The 14019-nt window shown below is 42.5% G+C and overlaps 1 protein-coding gene across 1 annotated transcript in view; it reads left to right on the top strand.

Annotated features, from left to right (window-relative positions):
* LOC126182212 (uncharacterized) overlaps positions 1-14019 on the top strand; it is a gene marked incomplete at its 5' end in the record, with an annotated part of 97967 nt that overhangs the window by 56649 nt on the left and 27299 nt on the right. The window lies entirely within an intron of this gene.

Genomic DNA, 14019 nt, shown 5'->3' on the forward strand with positions numbered 1-14019 from the left:
ATAAGAGGACAACAGCTGCAAAAGACACTACGGAACTGAATGTCGCACTCACGAAGCTTGTTTGCACCGAAATATCATGAAGAGAGCCCCATAACTACGGAATTTCAGGGCGACCTGGATCTCCAAAACCACTCATCAGTGATGCAAATGCCCTTAACGGGAAACCATGGTGCCGAAGCCATAAAACGTGGACTATCGAGCAATGGAAGAAAGTCATTTGGTCAGATGAGTCTTGTTTTACACTGTTTTCAACTTCTGCCTGAGTTTACATCCCAATAGTGAAACATGACGGCGGTTCGGTGATGATTTGGGCGGCCATATCGTGGTATTTCGTGGCACCCATTGGTACTGTGCAAGTTCGCTTTACTGCCAAGGACCATTTTGGCTGATCAGATCCATCCCATAGATCAATCTTTGTTCCTAACGGTGAAGCTGTATTCGAAGACTGTATGACCCCTGTTCACAGAGCTTGCATCGCCCAGGATTGGTTTTGTGGGTACGAGGATGGATTATCGCATATCTCCTGACCATCACACACGCCACATCTCGATGTTATTGAGTCTTCATGGTCTACTTAGGAGAGCAGGGTGGGTGATCGCTATGCACCTCCACCATCGTTACCCGAACTTGCCACTATTTTATAGGAAGACCGGTATAATAAAATTACACTGAAAACCTTATAGGGCCTGTATTTATCCATTTCGAAACTAAACTGTTGTGGATGCTAACGGTTTTCCTACTCTCTAAAAGGCAAGGTAGTGTGTTGTGTTTTTGGTGTTTCCATATTTAAGTCCACCCTCTATATTTTAGAAGATGGGCTTAAAAAATGAATTGCTTACAAATTGTTTGAAATTCTGGTAAGTGAACTCTTAACGTCACAGGAGTAGGCAAATGCAGTGGTTTCTTATTTTCCCGCTATTTTAAAGAGCTCTGCTTAGCACAAGTGACCATTTTGGATTTTTTTAAAATTTCCAACAGTGTAAAATTAGGACAAATTGTCTGTCACATCAGAGTGAAACGCAGCGGCTGTCTTCGATTCTGAACTTAGCAGAAGTGATGTGGTAACCATGCAGGCTACGCCCATATTCCCTTTTCCATCATCTCGGAGTCTATACTTTGCACAAGTGACCTGATTGGAATTCCCGCCAACAGGGAAACTGCCCACCTTTTACCATTTAGGACAACTGGTCTGCGAGATGTGACTTCAGAGGGGAGGAGAAAACACTTTAGCACAACTCAAATATCTTGGATTTCCCGCCAGGTTTTGAATTTCTCGCCCTATATAACATCAAGGCAATTGGCCTGTGCCGTGGGGGCGGTGGGGAGGGGAGGGGGCAAATCTGGCAACATGGAATTATGTCATGTATGAGATATTTGGAAATGTGGCAACAATGCAGACTGCACGCATACATTCACAGCTATACTACTGATCGTCGACTGCGATATTCTGTGAACTGAGCGTCGATGTGATAACAGCACAATCGAGCAGATCAGTAAGATTTTGTTTCGGTTGTTGATCCATGTAAAATCCTGAACGTTGTTTGGCGTCGATTTTTTCTTTTCATTTTTCTGACTCGTTTGGTGAGATCCGTTACGACTTCCTCTACTACACGAACCTCCTCATCTCAGAGCCAGCGTCTTCAACTATTTTACCCCTTACCCTCTACCTACAATGAAATTATTTCGGGATCTCTTGGCAGATGCGTCATGCTATACGTTTGCTATTTTAGACACGTTCCTTCACTCGTCGATTATCTGGAGACCACGTTTTCAGTATTCTGAGGTTCATGTTTGTGACAAGGGTCATTGTTCTGCAGGTGGCAGAAACAAACGGCGAACAATTTAATTTGAATTGAATTGTACAGTTTTTTCAGTATAATACATTTCTCAGCAAACATCAAACTTATTTTCAGTAGCAGTTAAGGATGGAAAACTAAATAAGGTAAAAGTCTTAAGAGACTCGAATTGTACAGAACCGACTATAAAAAGACGGTCCACAATGGCAGAAACTCACTGTCCTTCCGATAGTAGGCCGCGTAGCTTGAAGTAAGAGCTGTTTGGGTCCACTCTGCAATTTGGGCAGTCGATGTTTTTCGTTCCCAGCGCCGCCAGCGTGGATGAAAAGGCGAGCAACGCACCGTAGCCGCCCGCGGCGAACGTTCTGCGCGGGTTTACGTACGGGGCGTGCCTTTCCGCTCTGCTTGTGGCTGCGTCGCCGCTTCCCTCCCCAGCCTACACAGCCTGGACTCTGCGGTCCGCTACGACGCTCCCGTCTCCATACTCGCTGTCTCACGAGATAAAAGCAACAACACCAGCCAGAGATGTGCCGCACTATCTCATTCCGTTTTCATGTTATGTGCGAAGTATCTTGTAAACAGAATACTGCCGCAAAGCAATAAAATTGATATCTACAAAAACGACACAGTGTGGCTGAAACTCTCCACACCTGCAATAATGTTCGTTACAAAGACACCAACCTAGTAACGACCTGCGTTTAGAAGATCTGTTTTCTGCTTTTAAAACATTTAATCTCTGACGTCGATTCCTCAGTAAATTTGGGTACATTTAAATCGGACAGTGTTTATACTCTTCCTCGACGAACGGATCTCACATGTAACCAAGGACGTACTGCACCAATATCTGTAGTAATGTGTATCAACGTTCTGTTATGTCGCTCCCATGAATTATGTTGGAAAAACGTCCTGCATAGTTTCTTGGTTTTTCCGCTGTGTAATTTGCAAACCTATTTCTGGATGGAGTTTGCTTCAGTTCAGCTGTTTTAAGCGTAGTAACACAAATAAACATTCCATATTCTTCCACTTCTGGAACAATTTTATTTGCAAAATTGGTAGTGGCTGAGGATTCTCAATCAAACAATTAATGTATTTACTTATTTAAAATTTGTCTTGATCGCACATTTGTAAAATGATGACCCGTTTCATCAATAAACGTTCTTCACAGTGAATAACTCTCACGTGTATAAAAACACCTACTGTATTTCGTATTTCTCGTGTTTAATATTGTTTTGTATGTGTTACAAGTATCCGCCGCCGCCCCCCGCCCCCTCCCCGTTCATTCCACGAGAGGCTGCGCACAAGTCAAAATTTAGCCAAAATTTAGCTCAGTACATTACCGAAAGGTCTGATTATCAGGTTTATCACTATTCCACCTCTCTTTGCCCCATAATTTCGAAGCGGGTACTTGAGAGGCTATTGCTACAGCACTACCGTGAATTTGCAAACTGAGTTACGAGACGAGGCCTCTGGGAACGATGAATCATATGAAATAGCCAGATGTCACACAGTCACTGTGACACCTCAAGTATTAACGATGAAAGTGTTATCATAATTACATACACTGTTTCTCGTTTCATGCGGTAGACAGGACAAGTTGATGAATCCTCAGCTCGCTCCGTCCGTCCAAGGTACGCAGAATGTCTTAGGTAACGGCGTCCAGGTTGGTACCGTGTTCTTTAACTTCAGCAACGCTTTCGATACGGTTCCGCTCTGTCGTTTCGTGTAAAAAAATACGAAACTGCCGAGCACTGGACCACATCACTAACCGAGTTCCGAACTTATTTGCAGATGGAACGTCGTTCTTAACGGAACAAAATTGGCAGATGCCAAAGTGATTTCATAAGCTCCCCTAAGAAATGCGATGTGGGTACTGCTATTTACACTATACAGGGTGAGTCACTAACTATTGCCACCTAGAATAACTCAGAAAGTATGATAGTAGCTGAAAAGTTTTTGGGACAAAAGTTGCTTGACAACGGGGGCCATAATATGACGCTGGTTTTTTGTTGCTAGGTGGCTATCGAGACGAATCCAGTGATGTGTAACAGTAAGGTCTTTGAAGGTCAACGAAGCTCAAAAAGGTGGCAAGAACGTCCATTTACAGAAGGTGTTCGAAGTGATGACCATTGGTATCAATGCAGTGCTGCAAACTTCTTATCATGGATTGCGGGGCGCGGTGGTCTAGCGGTTCTGGCGCTGCAGTCCGGAACCGCGGGACTGCTGCGGTCGCAGGTTCGAATCCTGCCTCGGGCATGGGTGTGTGTGATATCCTTAGGTTAGTTAGGTTTAAGTAGTTCTAAGTTCTAGGGGACTTATGACCTAAGATGTTGAGTCCCATTGTGCTCAGAGCCATGGATTGCGTGGTATTCCTTATGACATTGGCACTTATCGAAGACATGCTCTGACAATTCTCTCTCGTATATGGTGCAAATAGTAAATATTCACCGAATACGGCGTATCCATCTAAGGTAACATTGACATGTAAACACCATTCGACGGTTCCGCAATACAACACTAATAGGAAAGGTAAGACTGGTATCCTCGAATCAAGCGAATGTGAATGACGAATTTCTTCGAAGAACAAGTCGATATGCTTCTCATTTACGGAGAATGCCAACTATATTCAGTGAGAGCTAGAGACTTATACGCTGAAAGATATCCTCAACGTACTCACCCTACACGTCGTACATTTAAGTATGTGTGTGATAAATTGAGAACAACTGGACATTTAACGCATCGGAAAATCGGAAACATATCCGGCAAAGGAAAGTTACTAACGAGGAAACGGAAATTGGTACTCTTGCCACTGTGGCTCGAGATCCTTGTGTTAGTTTGCGTCAAATCGCAAGGGAATCTGGCATGAGCCGCCAGAGTAGTGTCGTTCGTGTTCTGCAACGCCATAAATTTCATCCTTACCATATCAGTTTCCACCAAGAATTAACTGGTACGGATTGTATGCGTCGCATTGAATTCTGCCGATGGGCTCAACTTCAGATTCAGAGGGATGACACATTTATTAATTTGATTTTATTTACTGATGAGGCTACATTAACGAACCATGGAAATTTTAATTTGAATAACATACATTACTGGGCAAATGAAAATCTATGTTGGCTGCGGCAAGTTGCACACCAAAAACCATGGTCGGTGAATGTATGGTGTGGGATTCTGGAGGACAGAATGATAGGCCCCTATTTCATCGAAGGAAATCTTAGTGGTAGGAAGTACACTACATTCCTGAAAGAAACATTAGGTCTGTTGTTGGAAGAAATACCTTTAGGAACAAGGAATAGAATGTAGTATCAACACGATGGGTGTCCGGCACATTTTTCGCTGATGGTTGGAAATGAGTTGCAGAGACAGTTCCCAAATCGATGGATTGGACACGGAGGAATTGTGTCGTGGCCGTCTCGTTCGCCAGACTTGAGGGCTCTGGATTTTTTCTTGCGGGGATTCGTGAAAGGCATTGTTCATAAAGACGTTCGAACTACACCTGAAGATATGCGAGAGAGAATTGTCAGAGCATGTGCTTCGATAAGTGCCGATGTAATAAGAAATACCACTCAATCCATGATAAGAAGATTGCAGCACTGCATTGATCCCAATGACCATCACTTCGAACACCTTCTGTAAATGGACGTTCATGCCACCTTTCCGATCTCCTTTGACCTACAAAGACCTAAGTGTTACACATCACTGGATTCGTCTCGATAGCCGCTATCAGAAAATAAAAATAAGTACCAAACTATAGCATCCTATTAAAAAAAAAGTTGACCTTCATATCTCTGAAGCGACCCCACCTAGCAACGGAAAACCAGCGTCATATTATAGCCCTCGTTGTCCCATGCAACTTTTGTCCCATGCAACTTTTGTCCCACAAAATTTTCAGCTCCTATCATACTTTCAGATTTATTCTTGGTGGTAATAGTTAATCACCCTGTATATAAACGGTCTAGTGGCTGACTTCTGAAGTCCCATTAGGCTCTTCGCAACCTAGGTACTCGTGTATGGGAAGGTAGGAACGCCAGAAGTTGGTAGCGAAATTCAGAAAAATCAGGAGAGGAGAGGAGATTGCTCGAGGACCTGGCAGTTGACGCTGTACATAAATAAATGTAACGCACTGAGAATAAATAGACGAAGCAATTCATTAGTTTTCGTTACATTATTGACGAAAAATTACTGGAAAAACTACCCTACTATATCTGAGAGTAACCATCAGGAAGAACCTAATGTGAAATGTCAAAGTAAAACAAATTGTAGAAGTAGGTGGCGGGCGGAGATTGATACGGGAGTATTTTAAGGTAGGGTAAATCACCCACGAGAGGTGTGGCTTACAAAACACTTATTCAGATTGATATTGTTCATCAGTCTTGGACCCTTACAAGGTTGAATTAATAGAAGAGATGGAGAAAATCCAATGAAGAGGGAGTCGTTTCGTCACAGGATCGTCGTCGACATGAGAGCATTTTGGAGATGCTCGAGAAAAGTTGACGCTGCAAGAAAGGCGTTGTGCATTATAGGGAGTTTTACTGTTGAAATTCACGGGGAATGTGTTCGTGGAAGAGTCGTATAAAATATTATTTCCTCCACAGAAGTCTCACGAAACGATCACTATGGAAAATTGTAGTTCGTACAGAGGTTTATCGACATTCATTTATTTCCACCTATCGTTCGTGAATGGAACAGGCAGAGACGGTGGTAGAAGAAATAAACTCCGTTACACACCGGTAGCTGTCTTGCGGAATATAGGAGGTTGATGGAAAAGCCTATTTAGCGAGGGATATAGTGCATCTGAAGTACTTTCCGCCATACATGTAAAGACGTAAGGAGGCTTGCAAAGTGTAATGTAGATTTAGATCATACAACCGGTACAAATTTAACTTAGCTAGGCAAAACGCGAGTTCGAGTCTTTAATCCTAAGCAGTCTGAATCATGCGGAGTAGCTCCCTTCGTGAATTACACCAAGGAGATACCGAAGCTGTATGATGTTCTTGTAAGAGCTCTGATATCTATTTGCTACGATCCTGCGGTGCTGAGAGTGAACCTCTCTGGAGCTAACTGTATCAGCGTTTACTTCGACCTCTGGAGGTCATTTGAGCGTGTGGCTGGACTGCTGGAAGCAGCTATTCTAGTGTCCCGAGAGCGCTTATAACGGGACGCCACTTAAGACAGCCGTCAAGTGCTGCGCGGGCTGCCGGCCCTCCAGGGGCGCTCTCGCTGGACGATGACCCTTATTTGGCAGAGCAGAGCAGTCGCGCTGCCTCTTCCCATTACTTCTCTCATCAATGCAATTCATAATTTGACATATTGTATAATGCTTCAACTTAACTGATGCACATGTTACATAGATATCCTGTTATCATTGTTTATTGATCCTACGACTTCCAGATCTTCAGAAGTCACTACATTTTCATGGGCTCACAAACCTAGTTTTCCGTAAATTGATTTCCTAATGCCGCTTCTGGTGGGTCATGTAAACACTCCAGTATCGATTCTGGAAACATGATTTCGGCTTCTGATTTTAAACAACAATCGCTTTTCAATGCTTGTGAAAAATCTATCGTATTTGAATCGTGGTTGGGTTTTTAGGGTTTTAAAATGTTGTTTAATGTGAACGAAATGATTTTGTGTGGAATGAAGGTTAAGTAATAGTACTGAACTACTCATGAATTTATTCGTTTTTGTTACTTAGTCGATGAGAAGCAACTTTTATGTTTATTAGATGGGAAGAGATGTATAAATGCTGTTACATTTAATGAATTAGCAAATCAGAACGGCTTTACAACATCCCTGTATCCTGCACAGTTGGCATATTTGTAAATCTCTATATCCACTCCCGCTTTTAGTGGCATAGGGTCTAACAGACAGAAACAGCTGGGAACGAAACATAAGCTAATTCTGTGTTCAAGATTAAAAATATATCTAGGCTCAATAGTAAATTTTTAGCCATTTAAAGTCTCCAAAGCCTCGGAGTGCAACAATGTTCCATCAGTACTCACTTCGTACTTTTTTTCAAAAGGCAAGTGATCTGGATGGTTGTTACAAAAAGAATTTCACACACATTCATTGGCATGGTGAATAAAATTTTTAAGCCACGTTATGCACAGTGCCCCCTTCATCCTCCAGTTCCATTCACGTCCATGGAAAATCATGCCCTCTATTTATTCAAAATAATAGAATGGTATTGATATCCTCACTTTATCATGCTGATGAAGCCTGAGAAGTTGATTTAACAAACGCTATTCGTGTAGAACAAATAAACGCTCTGGAAACCTATTGGGCTACCAGAATGAATTCAAGTTGAGCATGCAAACATGATACAGAAAATCAGTTTATGAAATCTAAGCCTCGTATTCCGAAATTTGAGTCTAATGTAATAGCGATGACTGTTCAGTCCACATACTTGTTTTATCTGTTAGTAACAATACTTCTATTCATTCTCTCATCGACAGACTGGTAGCACGAATCTTCCTGATCTCATCACAAAATTTTTCGCATACATGTATATATGTGTAATATTTGGAAAGTCATGCATATTTCTTAATCTACATAAAATATAATAACAACAAACAATACCAGTTCCACATCTATGAGCGTTCGGCTCAAATTGGGAACCCCGTATTGATTATTCTTTTAAAACTATAACTCGAGGATCCTATGAGGTGAACACACATCGCTAATTTCAGCTGCACAACAGATGATAAGATGACATCATGAACTGGGCCTGTTTTGTGTCAGATTTAGTGAATGGAGACGCCCGACACTGAACAGAGCATGGATGTAGTGGTCCAAAAGTTCCAGCATTTCGTCGGATTTCACACGAATTACGTGTAGGCTTACGCTGTGTTAACGATCAACTGTGATGTCAAAACATCAGAGACGTCGCATTCGCAGGACCATTGGGGAGATCACTGCAATGTACAGCTACCTATAACCAGCAACCGCCGGCTACTGTGATGCATTTACATTAGAGACAAGCCAGAGGCAGTACGATATTTTGAGAGACGATGTGAGTCAGTTTTAGTGATAGTGTTGCTGATCTACGGCAACTGACAAGGGGAGGCCGCGATATTGACATCACAGATTTACGTCAAACTTTGTACACTTTTAGTAGGCCATTAAAACAACATAATGCGCAAATAGTGAGGTGCACTACTCTGTCAGTTCCGAGAAAATTGCATGAGAAGTTTTACGCGTCTGTTATGTAACTGGTGTAAGTGTGCGTTTGTGCCGAACGTTGAAGTTCGTCGTAATCAAGCGGTTAGCGTTCTAGCCACGTAAAACGAATATGTATGAGGCGACGGTTCGACTACTGCTCAAATTTAATTTTTAAACCGTATTTTTTATTACTGGTCATATTATTTAGCTGACATTTGAGAGGTAGTATAATTAAAAAAAAAAAAAAAAACATGCCTTTGAACGAACTTTTAGTGAATTTCAGGTTATTTGACTGCTCTGTGTTATTAATTAAATTTAATTATTGCAAGAAACATATTTATAGCCATCGACAAGTAAATGAAGATACGCATAGAGTTTTGCTGAAAATCTATGCCTGTCGTAATTTGCGAAATCGCTCAAACGTGCAATTTGGCGAGGTACCCGAAACTACTTTGCACCTCGACGGTTCGAGCTGTAGACACAGAGGCAGGCCCCATTTCGCAGTTAAGGCAGCGTAGCGGTGAGACGTTGCCAAAGTTGAAGAACGAATAGTGTAAGGGCAAATTTTTTGAATATCACAGAGATTATACTTGAAGAACAAAAATGGAGGTTTCAGCGGGTGTCACTGTCGTTTCATACACGTTCGTCTTACGAAGAGCGAACGCTAACCACTTGACCACCATGAACTCTAACTTCCGACACTTACCCACAGATACATCCGTTGTATAATAGGCGCGTAAAAGTTCTCTTGCGATTTTCTCGTAACTGGCGCCTTACTACTTGTGCCTTACTACTTGCACATTGTTTTAACGACGTAGTAAAGGTGTACAACGTTTGAAGTAAATCAGTGATCGCACTGTCGTTTCTCCCCTTGTGAGAACAAGAAATAACAAGTATCATAAATTAGAGCAGAATAATATAGTGGTACAAACTACGCAGTCATAGCAGAAAAACTCTCAATGAGTGACGACTTGGATTCTTACATCCATCGTATCAGCATAATACGCGCTTGGTTGCAGTCTCCATAGAAATCATCTACGTATATTCAATTTTCCGTCGCTCTAGCGATCTGGAAACAGAATCATAAATCGGTGAAGGCATTATTGGTACGGCTTACATTTCCGCCTTCTCTAGACGCAAGCCCTAGGAGTCGCGGCATACGTGTCACGTGGGGATAGTCGTTAGCCCTTTACCGGCAATATGCATTCTTAAGACAGAAAAAAACTCATTCCGAAGCAACTATCCGAATGGGACGGATATCGGTAAATGTGATGTATATGTACAGACAAACAAATGATTGCAGTTTCAGAAAAATTGGACGGTTTATTCAAGAGCAAGAGTTTCATTTATAGATCAAGTCAATAATGCGTTGGTCCACTTCTCGCCTTATGCATGCAGTTACTCAGCTTGGCATTGATAGAGATTTTGGATGCTTTACTGGGTGATATTGTGCCAAATTTTGTGAAACTGGTAAGTTACATCGTGAAAATACCGAGCTGGTTGGAGGGCCCTGCCCATAACGCTGCGAACTTGGTCGGTTAGGGAGAGATCTGTCGACCTTTATGGCCAACGTAGGGCTTGGCAAGCACGAAAAAAAGCGGAAAAAAAGTCGCCGCATGCAAACGGGCATTATACTGCTGAAATATTAGCCTAGGATGGCTCGCCATGAAGAGCCACAAAACGGTGCGTAGAATATCGCTTTGCTGTAAAGGTACCGTGTATGACAACCAAAGAGGTCCTGCTATAAAATGTAATGGCACCCCAGACCAGCATCTCTTATTGTCGGGCCGTATGGCGGGCAACAGTCAGGTTGGTATCCCACCACCCTCTGAGGCGTCTCCAGGCACGTCTTCGCTGCTCACGGGGCTCGGTTCGAAGCGGGACTCATCACTGAGGACAGTTCTACCCAAATCACTGAGATTCCAGGTGGAAGACGCACATGGCGAAAATTTCTACTGCTTGTGACACGGCTAGTGACTAAGCATGTTTGGTGTCAGGCCACCGCACTAGAGATACGCTTGTACTTCGCATACCGTTGTATTGTGTGGGGAAAACAGTGTACGCGAAGAAAGACTTTTGGTAAAACATCGTATTAGCTCGAATCTCTCTGATCATCACTTTCGTTGTACTTTCGTGAGATGCACGTAGGGACTTCAGAAGATAAGTTACACGTAGCGTCACACGTGAAGACAATTGCGCAACAAGAGTGGCGAAATTTCAGAAGAGAGTATGTGTTCTGGGTTACATGCAGAAACGGTTCCGCTCTGGTACTGACAGCAGTTGGCGTCCTAAGGCGCGAGCGAAATGTCGCGACAACTGGAAATGCACTCTACAGCTGAAGTACGCCAGTCTGTACGATACTTGTGGACAATAATTCAGGAATTAGAAGAAAAGAAAGAAAATGAATGAAAGAGGAAGCCGCCTGGTAGAATTTAATCATAGCTAACACTTGATTTAAGAATAATGAGAAAAGGTTGTATTCATGGAAGAGACATGGAGACACTGGACGGTTTCAGACTGGTTATGTAATGGTAAGACAGAGATTTAGAAATATGATTTTTAAACTGTTGCCGCAGTGGCTACACCGGTTCGCGTGAGATCATCGAAGTTAAGCGCTGTCGGGCGTGGTCGGCACTGGGATGGGCGACCATCCAGGCCGCCATGCGCTGTTGCCATTTTTCGGGGTGCACTCAGCCTCGTGATGCCAATTGAGGAGCTACTCGACCGAATAGTAGCGGCTTCGGTCAAGAATACCATCACAACGGCCGGGAGAGCAGTGTGCTGACCCCACGCCCCTCCTATCCGCATCCTCCACTGAGGATGACACGGCTGTCGGATGGTCCCGGTAGGCCACTCGTGGCGTGAAGACGGAGTGATTTTAAACTGTAAGACATTTTCAGGGCCATATGGGGACTATGACCACAATTTATTGGTTATGAACTGTAGAAGCTGCAAAAAGGTAGAATTTTAAGGAGTTGGACCTGGATAAACTGAAAGAACCAGAGGTTGTAAATAGTTTCAGAGGGAGCAGTGGGGAACGATTGACAAGAAAAGGGGGAAAGGAGTACAGGAAGAAGAATGGGTAGCTTTGAGAGATGAAATAGTGAAGGCAGCAGAGAATCCAGGAGGTAAAAAGACGAGGGCTAGTAGAACTCCTTGGGTAACATAAGAGATATTGAATTTAATCAATAAAAGGAGAAAATATAAAAACGCAGTAAATGAAGCAGGCGAAAGGGAATACAAACGTCTAAAAAATGAGATCTAGAGGAAGTGCAAAATGGCTAAGCAAGATGTAGAAGCATGTATTACTAGGGGAAAGATAGATGCTGCCTATAGGAAAATTAAAGAGACCTTTGGAGAAAAGAGAACCACCTATATGAGTATCAATAACCCTGATGGAAAACCAGTATTAAACAAAAAAGGGGAAAGCAGAAAGGTGGAAGAAATACGTAGAAGGTCTATACAAGGGAGATGTTCTTGAGGGGAATATTAAGTAAATGAAAGGGGACGTAGATGAAGCTAATAAGGGAGATATGACACTACGTGAAGAATTTGACAAAGCACTGAAAGACTTAAGTCGAAACAAGGCCCCAGGAGCAGACAACATTCCGCTAGAGCTACTGATAGCCATGAGAGAGCCAACCATGACTAAACTCTTCCATCTGGTGAGCAAGATGTAGGAACAGGCGACTACCCTCAGACTTCAAGAAGAATATAATACTAACACGAATCCTTTATAGAAGAATAGAAAAACTGGTAGAAGCCGGCCTCGGAGGAGATCAGTTTGGATTCCGGAGAAATATTGGAACACGCGAGCCAATACTCACCCTACGACTTCTCATAGAAGATAGGTTAAGGAAAAGCAAAACTATATTTGTAGCATTTGTAGACTTTGAGAAAGCTTTTGACAACGTTGACGGGAATACTCCCTTTCAAACTCTAAATGTGGATGGGGTAAAATACAGGTTAAAGAAAGACAGAACTATGTTTGTAGCATTTGTAGACTTAGAGGAAGGTTTTGACAATGTTGACAACAAAACTCTCCTTCAAACTCTAAAGGTGGCAGGGATAAAATACAAGGACCGAAAGGCTATTTACAATCTGTACAGAAACAAGATGGCAGTTATAAGAGTAGAGGGGCACGAAAGAGAAGCATTAGTAGAGAAGGGAGTGAGACAGGGTTGTAGCCTATCGCCAATGCTACTCATCTGTATATTGAGCAAACAGTAAAGCAAACAAAAGAAACTTTGGAGTAGGAATTAAAACTCTGGGGTTTGCCGACAACATTTTAGTTCAGTTAGAGACAGCAAAGGACTTGGAACAGCAGTTGAACGGAATAGACAGTATCTTGAAAGGAGGATATAAGATGGATATCAACAAAAACAATACGAGGATAATGGAATGTAGTCGAATGAAATGAGGTGATGGTGAGGGAATTAGATTAGAAAATGAGACACTTAAAGTAGTAGATGAGTTTCTCTGTTTGGGAAGCAAAAGAACTAAGGCTGAAGTAGGGAGGATATAAAATGTAGACTGGCTATGGCAAGGAAAGCGTTTCTGAAGAAGAGAAATTTGTTAAAATCGAATAGCGATTTAAGTGTCAGGAAATCCTTTCTGAAAGTATTTGTATGGAGTGTAGCCATGTGTGGGAGTGAAACATGGGCGATAAACAGTATAGACAAGAAGAGAATAGAAGCTTTTGAAAAGTGGTGCTACAGAAGAATGCTGAAGAATACATGGGTAGATCACGTAACTAATGAGGAGGTAATGATTAGAACTGCGAAGAAGAGCAATTTGCAGCACAACGTGACTAGAGGTAGGGATCGGTTGGTAGGACACTTTCTGAGGCATCAAGGGATTACCAGGTTAGTAGTGGAGGAAAGTGTGGGGGCTAAGCCAATAGAAGAGTACATCAAGCTGATTGAGAAGGATGTAGGCTTCAGTAGTTACTCGGAGGTGAGGAGTCTTGCACAGGACATAGTAGCATGGTGAGCTGCATCAAATCAATCTTTGGACTGAAGTCCACAACAACGAGTGAAGTGGAAAATTTGGCAAAGGGTTTGTT

The sequence above is a fragment of the Schistocerca cancellata genome, chromosome 1 (assembly GCF_023864275.1).
Source record: "Schistocerca cancellata isolate TAMUIC-IGC-003103 chromosome 1, iqSchCanc2.1, whole genome shotgun sequence".
NCBI lineage: Eukaryota > Metazoa > Arthropoda > Insecta > Orthoptera > Acrididae > Schistocerca > Schistocerca cancellata.